The 18,890-nt window shown below is 46.7% G+C and overlaps 1 long non-coding RNA gene across 1 annotated transcript; it reads right to left on the bottom strand.

Annotated features, from left to right (window-relative positions):
• Positions 1 to 7,120: 7,120 nt before the first annotated feature.
• Positions 7,121 to 8,471, bottom strand: LOC116095301. The gene is made up of 3 exons (XR_004120535.1): positions 8,361 to 8,471; positions 8,008 to 8,119; positions 7,121 to 7,227 (listed from the first exon to the last, which is right to left on the bottom strand). It is a non-coding gene; the product is annotated as an uncharacterized LOC116095301 (long non-coding RNA).
• Positions 8,472 to 18,890: the final 10,419 nt, after the last annotated feature.

Below are 18,890 nucleotides of genomic sequence, written 5' to 3'. Positions count from 1 at the left end.
GTAAAAATGGAATTCCAGAAACCGGATAAAGAATGTACAAAGACATGGAGCTGGGAGAGACTGGCATTTCGAGGAGCATTGGGGGGCTTGGTGTGATGTGTGGGGATGCTTACAGGTTAGTCAGTAGGGTCTACACAGACACGAGTCGAATCATGATACCTAAGCTTATACTTTATCTTAAAACCAATAGGAATGTCAGCTTTCTGCTGGTGTGACAACGTACCTAAGGGGATCAATTTAAAAGGAAGAGAGGGTCCTTTTGGATCACAGTTTTAGAGTTTCAGCCTATGGTTGCTGTGCTCCATTTCTTAGGAATGAAGCCAGGCAGAATGTCATGGTGGAAGGTATTTAATGGAATAGAACTGTTCACCTCAGAGTAGCCAAAAAAAGGATTCACATGAGATCCTTGCAAGGCCATGCTCCAGTTGCCTACCCTGCTAGGCCCCACTTACTAAAGGTTCGTCATTACCCAAAAGGACCATCTAGGAACTGCAACTTCCGCACAAGAGGCTACAGGAAACCATCTGTCTTAGTTAAGGTTTCCATTGCTGTGAAGAGACACCATGACCAAGACAACTCTTATAAAGGACAACATTTCATTGGGACTGGCTTACAGGTTCAGAGGTTCAGTCCATTGTCATCATGGCTTGAAGCATGGCAGCCTCCAGACAGGCATGGTGCTGGAGGAGCTGGGAGTTCTACATCTGGTTCCAACGGGACAACAGGAGAAGACTGCTTCCCAAGTGACGAGGAGGAAGGTCTCAAAGCCCACCCCAATAGTGACACACAGTCACAGTGCCCGATAGTGACCCAGTCCCTAGGTGAAACATATTCAAACCACCACACAGTCTAAACTAGGTCAGGAGCCCTTCTACCGGGTGTGAGCAGTATAGCCGGCATAGAATTTTAGGAAAAACAACACATTTGAGAGGCTGTGCCAAATATGACCCTGAAGCCATGAAAGGTAGAGAAACAATGTCTATGCCATCCAGAGAGCTGATTAAAAGCAGGATATCCAATTCCATGGGTCTAGAATTAACCCAGAATTCTGAACTTCAAACCACCCTACTACTGGTACTCTCCAGGGTCCATCTGCTTAAAATCAAAACCTTTCCCCTAAGCTTTGCCTGACCTATCCCTTTCCACATGCACAGAAAATTCAGGAGCCCTTATGCAGAATCAGGTCATTGGCTTATGAATGATGGATTGCAAGTCACATGGCTGATATAGAAGCAGCGTCCAGCCTTTAAATATGCAGGAAAGGAATGGGTTCGGTGCAGGATGTGCCTACCCTAAGTCTGGAGTGCTATGCCTCACTCTAGGGGCAGCGAGAGATCAAAATGTATCCAAAGTCAGAGAACAGGACAGGGACAGGACTAGATTCAGGGAAGTCTCAATGACTGAGGAATCTGGGCCATCGACCTGGAGATTAAAAGGCTCAATGGTTCATGAGACTTGATGACCTTCAAGTATCTGAAGAGCAGGACAAAGGGGGAACAGAAATGAAATGTGGTACCCAGGCATCTGGCTAAGACTAAACAATGGAGTGAAATCACAACAGGAGAGATTTACTTCATCGTCAGTCAGAGATGCTCAAGTAAAAGACACACTCCCTGGGACAGCAGAGAACAACTTTCTATCCATGATGCATGAACTTGTTTTAAATGGTAAGTGACTAAATGGTATGGGTCATGAGCCCTTAGCTTCCTCATCCATTCACCCATCAGAAGAACCCTCATCGTTGCAGTGTACATGGAATCCCTGCAGGCCCATCTACCCCAGAGCCAACACAACTGTTAGTCTGTAGAAATAACCAAGTGCCAATAGAAATTTTACACCATTCATTTATCTTACTATGCTTTCCTGGCTATACTAAATTCTGAGAAATCCTCCTGTGACTCTGCTCCATTGCTTTGGAAATATTTTTCTGTCCTCTCTGGATTGCAGTACTGACATTAAGTACCCACCTGACTCAGTCCCAAATATGACAGGATATATCTACGCAGACGAGGGCCGTTGTTTTCTGATGATCCTCGGGGCCTAATAGGAGAATTAATGAAATGGCTTTGTGTCTTAGTCACTTTTCTGTTGCTATGAAGAGACACCATGGCCAAGGCAACTCTTGTAAAAGAAAGCATTTAATTGGGAGCTTGCTTACAGTTTCAGAGGCTTAGTCCATTATCTTCATGGCAGGGAGCCTGGCAGCAGGGATCAGGGGCATGGGAAGTGCTGGGGAGGTAGTTGAGAGCTACAATCTGATTCATAGGCAGGGAGAGAGAGACTGGACTTGACATGGGCTTTTGAAACCCCAAAGTCCAGCTCTCCTCCTCACCATGACATACTTCCTCCAACAGGGCCATACATCCTAATCCTTCTAATATGTTCAAATAAAGCCTCTCCCCGATGATTAAGTATTCAAATATAAGAGCCTGTGGGGCCCTTCTTATTCAAATCTTCATGCTTCTTGGGGCTCATACTGACTGGGGCCTTCCAACTAATCTGGATTGGATTAGATTAATAACTGTTTATGGCATATGGTGGCAGAATGTTAGCGCCAGATACAATGTATAAACCACTTAGTGCAGCTAGGTGGTGGCGGCCTTCAATCCTAGCGCTTGAGAGGCAGAGGCAGGTAGATCTTGAGTTCAAAGCCAGCCTGGTCTACAGAGTGAGTCTGGGACAGCCAAAGCTACACAGAGAAATCCTGTCTCAATAAGTAAATAAACCACAAAAGATGGATGGATGGATGGATAGATAGATAGGTGGAGAGGTGGATGGATGGGTGGATGGATGGGCAGATGGACAGACAGATGGATAGACAGACAAACCACTATCTTGCTATATACTGTTCCTTCCCCACCCTACTCTCAATTTCTGCTAAGGGATCAAGAAACAGCTGAGATCTGTCCTCTTCGTGGAAAGTTTCGTCTCTGAAACATCTCGTCTATCTTGGGAAAGTTCTAACCCTCCTGAGTAAGGTCCAGGCTTTTACTCCACCCACCACTGTTTCCTGTGATCTTCCTTCGTGCACCACAACATGAACAGACCCCCATCCGTAAGGTTTGAATTCTCAATGGCCCCCACAGGCTCATATGTTGAGGACCTGGTACCCAGTCGGTGGTGCTCTTCTGAGGAGGTTGCAGGACACAGGTGGTGAAAGTGGCCCCCCAGGGACTGGCCTTAGAATGTTACAGCTCAGTCCTGCTTCCGGTCTCCTGCCATGATGAGGCCAGCTACTGCATGCTCCCACACCTTCATGGCCATGGGGGTTGGTCTCCTCTGAAACCTGCACCAAGTGACACACTTAAGCTGCTTTGGTTAGGTATTTGATCACAACATTAAGAGGAATAATTGCTAGGAGAAAGTGGTGGGAACTGGGAAACAGGACTGGAGGAAATACCTCTTAAGGTACACCTTGTCCTGACTCCTTCCTGGTCTCTCTGCTTCCTGTCCTCTCTGAAACCTCCCTCTCCTCCATCAAACATACTCACCACCAAGTTACCATGAGTCTGAAACCAAGAGCAAAACCAGTCATCCTCCTTGAAGTCAATAACCCAGGAACTGTGTCACGGCTCCAGAAAAGGAACCAGCACCTCCCTCACGCCTGCCCATATGGAGCCCCCATATCCGTTACTGGGCACGCCATCCTTCCAATCTCTTCGTCAGAAGTCCTGGATTTGTCCCAGACTTTCTCAACTTCTTAAAACCTCAGCAGACTCTGGAAAGGGGAGAATAATGAAAGATTTCCTGAGTTTATTATTTTTGCATCAGTAGTAAACTCCATTTTTCAAGCTTAGAATAATAATTTGAAGACGATACAGTGTGGAATCGATCTGAAAGTGCACATTTCAGCGAAGCATACAAATATCTGCTGAAACCGCCAGATTATAAATTCTGTACTCATCATAATTTTTTTTTCCGAGGCAGCAGCCGCTTCTGTTAGATTGGCTGCAGGAAGGACGACCTGGCTCACTCTGTGTCACCTAGGAGAGGCAGCGTCAGCTTGGAGGACTGTGCAGGGGGCTGGACTAGCAAGGACTGAGGCTCAGGAGTTTGGGTCCTCCTTCCCCTTTAGAATAACAGAGCCCCTCGCTGCCCTGATCTGAGCTAGAGCTTTAGAATAGGCACCCCTGGGCTTTGGGGTTTGGTAGATGAGATGCTGTAATGTGCTCTTAAGATTCTCTGTGTATATCTGTACATGTGCATACACATTTATGTGGATGCACCTGTGAGAGTATGCACCTATCTGTAGGTCAAAGGTCAACTTCAGGCGTTATCCCTCAGAGTGCATCCATCTTGGCTTTTGAGACAAGGTCTCTCATTAGGGCCTGGGGCTTACCAATGAGGCTGGGTTAGCTGGCTGGTGAGCCCCAGGATCTGCCTCCTGACACTGGGATAAATCATTGGGGCCAGATGTTTTTTTTTAATGTGTGTGTGTTCTGGGCATGGAATTCAGATCCTCATGCTTGCATGACAAGCATTTTCTTGACTAAACCATCAGCTCAGCCCTCACAGGAGGCATTTCAACAGGCTCCCAAGTGGGTCCATAAGACCATCTCTTAGGGACCCTCCTAGAGCTACAGCGTATGGCTGAAAGAGTAACACCTTCAAATCCAATGTCTGAAATGAAGTTGACTCTTAAGTGTGTCTGGAATCCACTGTGAGCCATAAATATAGGATCCCCAGCACACCACCCTCGGGGCGGGCCAGCCACGCTAAGGATTGGATCAGGACTGCACACAGGGGTCTAGCGGGAGACAGATAGAGAACACAGGCATCCCTGCGGCTACAAAAAAGAAAACATAGTTTGCCTTTAAGGACAGACCTGTCCCACCTTTCAGTATCGCTTGCTCTTCTCCTGAGCTGCACGTCTCAAAACCAGCCCCATTCACTTGCATTGGATAAAGCAAATCACAGGATTAAACCTGATGCCAGTGAAGTAGAGGACTGCTAGTCCTCTCACAAGGAAGATGGGGAGGAACAAAAAGCAACAATGACGTCCTAAAGCCACCCAGTGGAAGCCACCATAGAGGTCTTTTCACAGTCTTCTGTTCCTCTGACCCACTGGCCTCCAAGTCTGTGTCCCCCGGTTATCCCAACCCTCTGGCACCTCTGTACTTCCCCATAACCCCATGGTGCTAGTCCCATTTTAGAGATGCAGAGACTGAGGACCACAGTGGTGAGCCAGGTTATCAACGTCCTTCCCAATGGCCTTCTTTGGGCAAGGGACTCAGTGCCAACCAACCCTGTCACCTGGAGTATCCCTGACCCCAGTTCCTCAGAAGTGGCTGCTCTCTGTGAAGCCCCTGCCCAGCCTGGTATTAATCTCTGTGTCTCTCACAGTCACTGGACCATTTGTTGAGGTCAGTAATGGCAATCTGCCATTTTAAAGAAGAGGAAGCTGAGGCCTAAAGCTAATGCCTCCCCAGAGTCATGCCCAGAGAGGACAACACACAGACTAAAAGCTGACATCATAGCCTGCCACTGCCCCTCACCCAGGCTCAGACCCTGTCTTCCCTGGCCTCGTCCATGTTCTTGGTCATCCATACTGCCATCTGTGATCAGGATACTGTAGATGTGCAGCCCCACCCAGCCTTTCAAGCCACAGAAACGAGGATAAATGCCCTGTCAGCTGCCTTTGTCTTTGTCTTTCGATTTACTTACAGTTGGGCAGCAGAGATGGTAGAAGAAGAAGCCAATGGCTTAGTGTGATAGATGATGGGCTCCCATCCAGGGGCACAGGGCAAGGGGAGGAGTCAGCGTGATCAAGAAAACGTGCAGGCTCTGTGTGCGAGTGTACTCTGGCAATACCTGACCCAGGCTCTCATGCTTGGCCAGCTCTCTGGGATGCCAGACAGGAGGACACTTTCACCTGCAGGTAGGGACATGGAGGCAGGGAGAGTAATTCCAGATGTCCAGGGTTACCCCGGGAGTCATTCTTGGAGTAGAACCAGAACTCGGGATAGAAGGGTGAGGATAGTTGCTATTGCACCTCCTCATGGGCCCTGACCTCTGGACAAGAGCTGAAGAGGTGGAGGAACAAGAGCCTATGTTGAACATCAGGGACCTGTCCTGGCTCTGCCCTAGAGGGAGATGAATAGCTCAGAATGGAAGGCATAGATGAATGTTGGGTTTTATAAAATGGCGGTGTGGTGGGAGGGAGTACCTCAATGGACCCATGCTAAGACATCCCCCCAAGGGGGACATAAGACAGGCTTAATATAAAAGGCAGTTTATTTGGGGGAAGGGGACCCGGAGAAGGGGTAGAGGGAGAGAAAGGAAGAAGACAGAGAAGGACAGAAAGAGAGAAAAGAGAAAGAGAATGAAGAGAAGAGGCTGGCAGGGAACATGTTGTGGGAGTGTAGGAAAGAGAGAGGGGAGGAGGAAAAGGGAGAGAAGGAGGGAGGGAGAGGGAGAAGAAGAGGGAGAGAGGGATACCCTGGCTTGTACCTGGCAGGCAGCTGTTGCTAGGTAACTGTTGGGCAGAGCCTAGAGTAATTGCTAACATTGCCAACCTGACTTCAGATCCCTACAACCATGTTTTTTGTTGGTTTTGTTTTGTTTTGTTTTGTTCAAATATTTATTTTATTTATTATATGTAAGTACACTGTAGCTGTCTTCAGACAAGGGAATCAGGTCTTGTTAGGATGGCTGTGAGCCACCATGTGGTTGCTGGGATTTGAACTCAGGACCTCTGGAAGAGCAGTCAGTGTTCTTAACCACTGAGCCATATCTCCAGCCCCTTGTTTTGTTTTTTTTTTAAAGGCAGGTGTGGTGACTTGCCTGTAATTCCAGGTGAATCCCTGGCGATTCACTGGGCAGCCAGCCTAACCTATTCTGTGAGTACAAGGTTTCCCTCAGAGAAACAATACCCTACACATACATACACATACACACACACACACACACACACACACACACACACACACACACACACCAATTCACTCCAGAAAGGGAACCCAAAACTGACCAAAGTAAGAACTGTGCCAATGTCCAACTTGGTGACCCAATGAGTTTTTATTGAGATTACTAACAGGAATATTGATGGAGGTGGCATATAAGGATAAAGGATGGCTCAAAAGCTGCTCCATCACTGAAAAGTCCACGCCAACATCAGTGAGGACTCATGAACTGGCAGTTCTTTCCTATCCTGAGCTCTGTTGTATAGCTGTTTCCTCCATTGTGGGCATGGCCATTGCCATCTTGAATTCCAGTGGCTGTGATCACCTGCAGGAATCGCACAGCATACAGTTAGGTCCATTGATACCCTTTCCTGAAGCCTCATGAGCCTTCCTCCCTCCTGATCCTCAGTAGATACCTGGCAGATGCCCACTAAAAATATACCCATTGAAGAGTCTTTAAGAGGGGAACCCCTTATGAGATGAAGAGGTTGAGAATCCCACCGGCTAACCACAGTGGGAGCCACAGTCACCAGGACCAAGGTGGGCAAAGGGCTTAGGGAGAGCTGACACTACAAAGAAGCAACTGCAACATGCCATGGCCACAAAGGAGCCTACCAGAGACATGCCAAAGCAGGAAGGAAGCAGAGAGGTAATACCCTGACTTCTCCCTCCTTCCAATCTCTGACCTCCTGCTACCTCCTAAGGACCTACCCTAACATGGTGACCATGGGAAAGGACAGTACCCTCCTTGGAGGTCAGCCTGGGAGTAACAGAGAAGTATTATAGATGAAGAAGTCCCCGACATCCAAGTTTTCTCAGAGCCTCCTCCCGCACAGACCGGACAGATGCGCTATTATTTTGAGGTGATGGGTTGGAAATGACAGAGCTATCATTAGAGACGGGCTGACCTTCTCTGCTTTCTCCTTTCTGAGTCTTTGCCTCTTAGGCTGTTCCTGTGGCTGCCAGAGCCGCTTGGCCCAGACACAAATGGTAAGGATGGGATGTAGAGAAATGAGGACACGCTGTCAATCCTTTCTGCTCAGGGAGGGCAGTGGGGGTGGTGAGGCTCCCCTGTGGTTGTCAACTGTCCAGGATTCAGACTCACCTAGAAAACATACCTCTGGGCATGTCTGTGAGGGTGCTCCCAGGGAGGCTTCACTGAGGGGGAGACTCACCCTGAAGGTGGCTGGTACCATCCCACAGGCAGGGGTCCTGGACTGAATGAAGAAGAAAAACAGAATTGAATGCCAGAAGTCATCTCCCTGTGCTTCCTGATCTGCCCAGATGTAAGCAAGCTGTCTCCTGCCACACGCCATCCCCACCATGACCCCAGATAAACCCTTCCGCCCTCAGGATGCTTGTCAAGTTACAGCATCAAGAAAAATATCCAGTTCACCTCCCTACCAGACCCAGACACATGGGCACTCAAAACGATGCAGTGTTAGTGTGAAGAGCCACCTGGATGTTCGTGGATGGTCACCGTCCACTGAACATTGCGTCCACACACCTATATATACATGCACGCAAAGCTTGCCCTTCTTTATCAGCCCTCCCTGTCTCTGGAACTAGCCACTAGAATGCAAAATCCCGAGAGAAAGAGAGAGAGAGAGAGAGAGAGAGAGAGAGAGAGAGAGAGAACCATTTGAAAAGTCACAGGAAGAGGCACAGATGGTCTGTAAAGCAACACTCCCCGTGCTGTTGAGAGAAGGGGGCTGGGTGTGAAGGAGCTGTCCCAACTGTCATGAGATGAGACAGTGCAGAAGAGACTTGTCGGACACACGCTCACAGATAGCTCCGATAGCTGCTTGCCCTCAGGGCCACATGACGGTTTTCCAGTACGTCATGACTTGCTTCTTCTCCTTCAAATTCTCCGGTGTCTCTTCACCTCTGATGCCTTTCTCAAGAGACACCATCATCCTTCATTTCTTTCTTTCTTTCTTAACCAGCTACTTCTGAAAACCAGTCCTCCAAACACGTGAGTTGCTGTGGTAACCAGGACAGACCTCACTCCGGCGCCCCCGGAAGGGACCACGCCACCTCTCCCATCCTTGGTTTTAAAGCACCCCTCTCCAATAACTCTTTGGCACTTGACCTTTGGTGACCTTCACATCCCTCTATGTCTAATCCTCCCCAGAGACTGAGTCTCTGCCCTCCTCTAAAGTCTAAATGGACATCTTGGTGCTATGCACATTAGAAGGGACTCCAGCAAACCCAGAGGCCAATCAATCGCTTAACTTCAACCTCTTCCTCTGTATAATGGGAAACATTATCTCAGGTTTTTTTTTTTTTCTGAGCTGATGGATGAGAAAGCACTTTGCAGATGATATAAAGCCTCTGTGCTCCAGAAGAAAACGAGATTTTATTCACCGCCAATACCACAAGGCAGTTAACCCGAAAAGGACTTGGTGCACCCCACCTGCCTCAAGATCAGAGGTTGCAAGAGTGAATTCCTGCAGCACCCAGGGGACAAAGCTAGAGCTGAGGCAGTTTCCCACCCAGCTTGCCAAACCCCACCCCCTCCTGCAGCTAACAAGCCAGTCAATTACCACTGGTTCATTTGTAATCATTACAGTTGTTGTCTTGAGGGTTTTCTCTTGCTGATTGCTCTTGTGAGAAGCCCCCAATCAGAGGAAGGGGCATAGGGCTGGAGAGCTGCTATTGGCAAACTCCATCCAGCCCTGCCCTGCTTTGACACAGGGACAATAGAGTGTCAAGATGGGGTGGCAGGTCCGTCTGCCATCAGCCTCCAGTAGCAGTGCTGACAAGAACTGGGTGAGTTGGGGGGGATGGGACTCCCATTACAAGAAGGGACCCCTGGAAATTTTCATTAAGCTGATGTGTGCTCTATATTTCATCACCCAGACTTCTCACTCTTTTGACATGAAAACAGACAGGTGGGGTCGTTTTGATGCGGCTGCTGGGTTCCTTCCCCAGGGAAGTGCTTCCACTTGGCTTGCATGATAATTGAATTTCACGGATGGAATCTTCCACATACTTCTCAATTAGGGATGTGTATAGGCAGCGAGACTTTTCAGGTGTTGATCTATGACTGTCGCTCTCTTTTTACCTTTAAATTAATCTCCTTAATTTCTGCCATCACTAAATCCGGCTTTACTAAATAGCATTATTTCTGACTTAAACAGTCTAATCTGTTTGTCGTAAACTGGGTACAGAAGGGAGTCATGTATTCGGGAGCCTTCCTCATTAATCACAGCTGACAAGAAGTCAGAGATCAAGGAGCAAAACTGAAGGTGAAACTGGAAAGGAGAAGGAAAGAACAGCAAGCTAGTGTGATGGGCTGGCTCAGAGGTCAAGAGCCAGACTGGCAACGTGGCTCTGGGGGAGTCACTGCCTTCTAGAAGTTTCCATTTCTACCTCTGCTTAAAAATAACAGAAGAAGGCTGGAGCTGAATCTCAATTTTTAAAGTGCTTGCCCAATGTGCACAAAGTCCTGGGTTCAATGCCAACCACTGTGTAAACCAGGAATGGCAGGGACATGCTTGTAAGTCTGACACTGGGAGGAAGAGGCAGGGGGATCAGAAGTTCAAGGTCATCCTCAGCTACATCAAGTTTGAAGCCAACCTGGATGTTGAGACCAAGCTGTGCTCCACTCTGTTACTCAACGTTCGTACAACAGTGGTTTTCCATACTGTACCTTGCCATAAGGGACTCCATTTCACAAGCAGCTTTCGAGTTCATCCTAAGGATGAAAGACTTGTAAAGAGCACCATCTATTCAGCACCACTCACACCGCACAAACTAATAAATGTCCAGGGACTAGAAAAGGCACCACCTTATGAATTCATCAGTGTGATTTCTAACTGTGAGGGCCCATGGGCATATTAAATTCATATTGAGGAAACCAGACCCAATAACTTATTGGGTACACCAGAGGGAAGATGTATTTCCCTTTGTAATAACCTCACTTGGACCCAATTAAGGGATGGACACCTAGGACTGCCAGAGCTGGAGACCCTACCAACCTAGCATCTGGCCACCTGCTGTGTGCACCAATGACTGTCCCCGCCCCCGCCATCCCCTGCCTTGGTATGTGCATCAGCAACCAATGGGGAACTCCTGACTGTCCCCGGGCTCCAGCTGGTGGCATTGTCTATTCACCCATTGGCTGACTCCTATTTTTTCCCCACCCATCTGGACCTGCCTTCCATCCATCCATCCATCCTTTGGACCTGGACCTGTGCTTTCCCCTCTACAGCTTCATTCTCGACCTGCTGTTAGCCACTAATGCTTCTTCGAAAAGTTACAGCTGTCTGTAACTTATGTGTGTGGTTTGAATAAGAATGTCCCTCACAGGCTCATATACTTGAATGTTTTGTTCCCAGTTGGCAGATTGTTTAGGAAGGATTAGGAGGTGGCCTTATTGAAAGAGGTGTGTGACTGAGGGAGAGCTTTGAGTTCCAAAGCCCTTGCCTTGCCCGGCCCCCTTTCATGCCTAGGTTCAGGATGTAATCTCTCAGCTACTCTGCAGCACCATGTCTGCCTGCATGCCAGCATGTTCCAAACCGTGATGACCGTGGACTAACCCTCTGAAACTGTAAACAAGTCCCCAGTTAACTGTCTCCTTCTGTAAGTTGTCTTGGTCATGGTGTCTCTTTATAGCAACAGTAAAGTAACTAAGACAATATGTATATAGATATATTTATTGTGTGGTATGGAGTCTGCGAGCATTGGGTTACTATAAGTAATGAGATTGGAATGAAAGTACGTGTGTTTGTCTCAACTGAGATTGCCAAGGAAAGCAGGGACATCTTGTGACCTTGTTTTTCAATAAATTCTGGCATTGTGGAAAGACACAAATGTGACCATCCATGTCTGACATTGCCCATCTGTGATATCATTGTTCGTCTGTGACATCAATGCCCACCTGTGACATCATTGTCCATCTGTGACATCAGTGCCCATCTGTGACATCAATGTCCATCTGTGACATTGTTCATCTGTGACACTGAGCTAGAGATCCTATCTCAAACAAGCAAAAACAAATAGCTGATAAAGAAAGGAAGGAAGGAAGATGACAGACAGGGAAATGAAATCAGTCGAGGTCCCGGGACACATTCTCTAAGCTTGTATGACCCTCAGAAAGATGTCATCCGACACCACAGTTGATACTGAAATGCCCAACTCTCGTTGGCTTTTAACACTACAAGAACTCTCAGGTTCCATCACTGAACTTTCCAAACTGAGCCAGGCTAGACAAATTTGGAAAGAAAGAAAGAAAACATTTAGTGTCCCATGATACTGTGTCCCCTTCAGTCTCATCCTCCCAAGTGCAAAGAAACAGCTTGGTGGGACTACTGGGTGCTCACCCTGGCTAGCCTTCCTCCCATCACAAGCTACTTCACAGGTGGGATAAGGCAGTGCACCCCAATATTTCCAGCACTAGGGCAGAGGCAGAGGGATCAGGAGTACACGGCCAACCAGCCAGGGCTACATAACAAGATTCTCTGTCTCAATAAAGCCAAAACCAAAGAGCTGTTTATGGTGGTCTGAATCAGCTTAGTCCATGGGAAGTGGCACTATTAGGAAGTGTGGCCTTGTTAGAGTAGGTGTGGCCTTGTTGGAGGAAATGTGTCACTATGTAGGTGCGCTCTGAGGTTTCCTGGGCTCAAGCTCCACCCAGGGTGGAAGAGAGCCTCTTCTTTCTGCTGCTTTGGATCAAGATGTAGAACTCTCAGCTCTTCCAGCACCATGTCTGCCTGGATGCTGCCATGCTCCTATCATGATGATGATGGAAGCTGTAAGCCAGCCCCAGTTAGATGTCTTCCTTTATGAGCGTTGCCATGGTCATGGTGTCTCTTCACAACAATGAAGCCCTAAGACATTATTTCAAACCTCTAAACCTCCCCTGCCTTTCCTCCCACCAGGTTCATTCCTCCAAGAACTACACCTCAACCCCTACACCGCCCGCACCCCATATCCTACTCTGCTACTTGCAAACCACACACTCACACATACTCATAAGTATGTGCATACATACACACACATTCACACACTCACACACACATTCACACTATCCTCCTTGTTCTCACATCTGTAGTCGTGCCCTCACTGAGACCTTCCCTCCAACCTAATGGAAAGCTCAGGTCATGAATGAAACTGTCCCGCAGTTTCATGAACTGGGTTCTGCCTTGACCGAGGGGAGAAAGGAGACCTGAAACACAGAGTTCGAGAACAAAAGGACAAGAAGCTAAGTTGAGGGTTTCCAATCAAGGCTCGTCTTTACTTTGGGGGTTCAGCATTTATATACAAGAGAGCATAACTGAATCTCTAGGTTACAATGACATTTGAATAACATAAGGGATTTGGGAGAAGTCAGGAAGAGTCCCAATAAAGTCAAAGGGGAAGTCAAAGGGAAGCTGGCTGCTGGGCTGAAGGTGGAGACTCCAGGCGTCCCTCAGGTCTCAGCTCCGGGGAGAGGCTGGAGGCACAGTCCACAGTGGGGGAGGAGGTCAACAACAGATGTCCTCAGGCTGTATATGTGCCATCCCGCAGGCGTAGTTTCCTCTGGAATCTTCTAAGGTGGAACTCTTAGTAGTGAGTCTTTGTTTCAGGCACAGCAGGCGTGAGTTGAGTCTACAGTGGCAAGCTCTGATGTCTTGCAGCTGAGGCGCCCAACACACGAACCCTTGCCCACACCCCCCATGCAGACCTCTCTCTCTTGTTCCCATTCCCTCAGTCAATGGTGCTGTCCCCACTGTAGGGTCCAAAGCTGGCCCCCAAAATGGCAGTGCCGCAGACGGTGTTCTAATTGACAATCTGGGCTCAGCTTAGACTGTCCTTGCCAGGTAAACAGAGGGATTGTAGTCAGGTAAACAGAACCCTAAACTCAGCATTCCCCAGAAGCCTCAAGAAGCCATGTCTGTTTGTCAGAGCCATTGCTTCCTTTCTCTGCCACCTACAGCAACTATACCCAGCAATGGGCATCTAGTTCCTGATTAACCCAAAGGGCTGCCGCATCCAAGTCCCCAAGATATCCCTCAGGCTGTTCTGGCTTGCATGCTGTCCCCCACCCCACTCTCTGCGACCTGTCCCCTTAAAACTGACAAGGCTTTCCCCCAACCCCACTGCTTTGTTGTTCTCTGCCTCCCCACCCCTACCCCAAGAGACAGTCCCAATAAATCTTTCTTTCTACCGACAGAGTTACCCAGTTCGGTGGTCTCAATGTACCCTTGATTTCATCCACTTCCCTTCCTCCCCTTCTGCTTCTTCTCCTTCTCCTACCCATGTGCTTGGATACCCCACTCTCTGCCAGATCCAGCAGACATTATTAGCTCACTTGAGCAGACTGTGTTGTGACTGTAACATAAAATGCTACAACCACCTCAGATAAATATATTTTCTTCTATTTTACAGCTCTGGAAGACATAAGAAGAGAGAGTTGGCCCTACCTTACCCGAGGTCGCACAGCTGCATGGGATGAGGCAGGCGACTCAGAAGTCTGATGCCCTTACATTCCCCTGTGGTTCTTCTCTGACACTTTCCCCTCTGATTCCAGTCCTTTCCACCTAATCCTAGTCTCCTGCACCTGGGATGCCAACAGCCCGATGCCTCTCACTTAGCATGACATTCTCCTGCCCTCACGGGGAGTCAGAAGACAGGTGACTGAAGAGTGGACATCTGTGTGTGGGATGCCGTGTGGGACCAGCCCGGAGGGTTCCAGAGACAAGAATGACAACAGCAGTTTAAAAAAAAAATCAGCCACTCTAAGATAGTGACTCCCTGTGTGGCATCCTAATACCTACCCCAAGTTATGCTAATCAGTTAAGATGTTTGAGTTTTGTTTTTTTTTTTTTAAATCTCCTAGAGTAAGTATTGCTTCATATTCCATAGACGAGGAAACCAATGCTCAGAAAGGTCCCAGAGGAAGACGGTCATAAATGGTAGAGCCACAAACCATGGTAAGGTGCTGACTAGCCTTCTCAGTGAAGACTGCATAGGAGAAGGTGTTGTTGTTTTCGATGACTTTTTAAATTTTTATTTACTTGCATGTGAGTAACCTATGGAGACCAGAATGGGGCATCAGATCCCCTGGAGCTGGAGTTATGGGCACTTGTCAGCCTCCTAATGTGGGTTACTAAAACTGATTTGGAGTCCTCTGGAAGAGTAGTGTGTGCAACAAAGTTATCTCTCCAGCGTCCCCTTTTTTTGAGACAAGGTCTCACTATATAGCCCAAGTTGGTCTTGAACTCACACTGGACACCAAGCTGGCCTGAACTCACAGAGATTCTCTGCCTCCTGAGTGCTGGAGATTAAATGTGGGTGTCACTACCCTCAACAGTGAGCAGGAGTGGGAATCAGTCAGCTGATGACTAGCCTAGGGTGGTCCTGGGAGGGGGCACAGATCCTCCATGGTTGGGGAAGGTAGAGGAGTATGTCAGAGAAGCGCATACTGCTGGGCTAGAGACAGGCCAGAGGCCTAAAGGAGGTATAGGAGATGTGAGGCTTCCACCACAAGGAAATGAAGACTCGGGACAGCTCCAGAGGATATCAGAAGGAATTTCAGTTTTCTCAAACAGTGGCTGTCAACCCATGTGTGTCAGAACTGAAAACTAGAGAGAGAGAGAGAGAGAAAGAGAGAGAAAGAGACAGAGAGACAGAGACAGACAGACAGACAGAAATATTAAGACTCAAATAAAATGAGATAGCTTTATTAAATATAACACATGTACAACAACTAGACATATTTATAGTCGTGTGTGTGTATGTGTATGCATGTGCTGTATGTGTGAACATATGATATCATCAGAAGTCATCATTGTATGTCTTCCTTAATCACTTGCCACCTATTTTCTGAGATAGGCTCTGACACAGACCCTGGAGCTCGTAGATTCAGCTACACGAATGGCCAGTGAGCTGTAGGGATTCTCCTGTCACCACCTCTCCAGGATTGAGATTACACATATCTCACCAAGCCTTTTGTTTTACAGCATGGGTGCTAGAAATGAAACTCAAGTCCTTACGTTTGCACAACAGGCACTTTACAGACTGAGCCATCTCTCATCCCTGTATGGTAAGTGACAATGTTTGGTGCGCGTGCATACTCAGGGAGCCCTGGCCACCCTCAGCACATCATGCCCCTGGTCCTCAAGGTGTCCCAGTGTTCTTCCCTGTATAAACCTTATAATGCTGGTTCTGAAGCTGAATGATAAGACAAGATCTCAGGCCCAACTCCCTAGTTCAACTTTCTATGACTTTTACCCTATGCAATAGCCAGGCAAAGTGTGTTTCCTTTCATCACCATGTATTTGGTGATCAGCACAAGGAGGGCCCTGGGCAGCCACACTCTTCTCTATCCACTGAGTAAGATGCGATGAGTAGAATGTACAAGAACACCTCATGGAGATAACCATCTTTGCTGTTGAGATCGCACACATACACTGGGTCTGATGACCAGGTGATGAGGATCAGGTGTGTGTCACCTATGAGACTGTCCCTTCAGCCTGTGGCTACCCATTGCCTATGTAAACTGCTCCGAGGTCAGACTCACTGCATGATGGCCCTGCAGACAACTGTACGCCATCCTCCCAACAACTGCCCCATCATAATGAAGTTCTGTCTCTGTCATAGGGCAAGCCCAGGCTTACGTGGTAACAGTTGTCTCTCAAATGTTTCATATGAGTATTAGAATATAAATATTAATTCTTAAAAGCCTCTGAATATTTATGGGCATTCTGCCTCATTCATGGATGACTGATATAGAGATAATTGATTCTTCTGACTTTCTCAAGTCTCTGTTCATTTCTCCCAGTGATATTTTATAGTCTTAAGGCTTCTATAACTTTTCTTAGATTTATAGTTTTTACCAGGTTCCTGATGTTGCCATAAGTGGCCCCCTCTTTTTATTTCAGTTTCCTATTATCTGTTGATGGCACGTAACAAACATTGGATTTCTGTAGAATGATCTATTGCAACCAAAATACCATTACTTCTAGCAACTTTTTGGTGTATCCCACTAGAATTCCACATAAATAAGAGTGTTGGATGTGAAAGATATTTTTTTTTGAACTTCCTGATCTGGGTGCCTCTGATTTCTTTCCTTGCCTGATGGCACTGGCCAGTACCTCCAAGAGCAACACTTTATAGAAATGGCAAGAGCGGATACTCTGTGAGCCAGCAAGATGGCTCAGTGGATAAAGTGCCTGCTGTACAAACAGCATTGGGTTTGATCGCTGGAACCCACATAAAGGCAGAAGGAGAGAACCAACTCCACAGAGCGGTCCTTCGACCTCCACATGGGTGCATATGGCATATCCCCACACACGATGTACACATACATACACAATAGCAATGTTAGATAGAATTAAAGACATGCCCTGTATTGTTACTGATCTTCATGGGAAAGCACTCAGTATGCCGCCGATTGTGATGCTGGCTCTGCAGATGTGGAAGATGTTCCTGATGAAGTGGAGGACGACCTTTTCCTTGTTAGTTTACTAAGTTTTCATCAGGAGTCATCATGGGTTTGCTCACTTTTTGTCCCTGTACTTTTTGAGATGACTGTTTTTCGGTTTTGTTTTTAAGTACTGGTTGAACTCACAACATGCTAAACAATCACTTCACCTCTAACCCATCCCCCAGCCTGTTTATGTGGATGTTGTTGTTATTGTTGTCTTCTTGTAGTTTGTTAATGTGAGCCACATTGATTGAGTTTTGAATGTGAAGTCGACCGTGCTTTTCTGCAGAGATGCCTCTTAATCAAGGTGCAGCCCCTCCTAGCCCATTATTGGATTCGTCGTTCAGTCTGCAGTCATAAATTTGGTTCTTGAGATTATCAAACTATTTCTATTTTCTTATGAGGTCTTCCTGTGTGTTGGTATCAAGGGGATGCTGGTATCATGTACAGACAGGAGTTGTGCCCCACATCCCCTGCCCACTGTAAACTTTTGGGAGGAATTTGTGCTGAGCTGGGCTTACTTTTCTGTGACACATTTTGTAGGTTGCATCTCAACTTGAAATTTCAGTTTCTTTCACAAATGAAGGATGACTTGGGTTGTTCCTTGAGTGTGACTCTGTAGTTTGTGCCCTTCAGAGAATATGCTCAGATCATTGAATTCATCACCATATTATCTCATTAACCTTTGCCACCACCTTCAGAATCCATGGTGCTCCTCCCTGCTGCTGTTGACATTGGAAACCTGGATCTTCTCTTGCACTTACTTTCTTTTCAAAGGACTACCTTTGGGGTTTCATTGGCTACTTGGGTTCACTGATTTCTGCTGTGTTCTTTCTGTTTCCTTTCTTTACCTTATCTGTGTCTCACTGGCTCTCTCCTGCCTACTTTCTTAAGGTAGAGCCGAGGTCACTAACTTGAGGTCTCTATTTTTTCCATTAGAGTTTTCTGGTGCGGAGCATTTCCATTTCAGAACTGCTCCACACTGCTACTCCATACTGCTAGCATTTTATTCTCTTGCCCTTCTACTCAGAATCTAGTCTACCTTTGTCTTTTTAAAGATTTTAAGTAACCTGTGAGTTACGTAGCAATGCAGCAGTATGTTGCTTAGTTCCCATGGGACTGGGCTAAAATCCTACATTACTTTTTAATTTGATTACATTGCAATTTGAGAACCATTCTATATGGAAGGAATTATTCATTTTTTTTATATTTTCCCACTTTTTTAAAACTTTTATTGCATTATGATGAGAAAAGTTACATGATTTCAATTATCTGAATTTGTTAACATTTAAAAACAAATTTTAAGTAAATAGAATTAAATCACATTCTTGTTTCCCTTTTGTACCCCAACTCCTCGCAGAGACCTCCCTTCAATACCTACAATATCTTTTTGTTATATTCCTTAACATTTATAAAATATAACAATAAAAATGAGTATTATAAAAGTTGTTTGATATAAACAACAATCAATTTAACAGTCTTATGTAGATGTTTGTCTACAGCAACACTGAAAATACATTTGTTTTTCTCAATATAAATTTTAAATAACTCCAAACATATTAACTGTATATTTC

The sequence above is a fragment of the Mastomys coucha genome, unplaced genomic scaffold (assembly GCF_008632895.1).
Source record: "Mastomys coucha isolate ucsf_1 unplaced genomic scaffold, UCSF_Mcou_1 pScaffold18, whole genome shotgun sequence".
Taxonomy (NCBI): Eukaryota; Metazoa; Chordata; class Mammalia; order Rodentia; family Muridae; genus Mastomys; species Mastomys coucha.
Note: the sequence above shows the minus strand (reverse complement) of the source record. Positions and strands in the feature narration are given on the sequence as shown.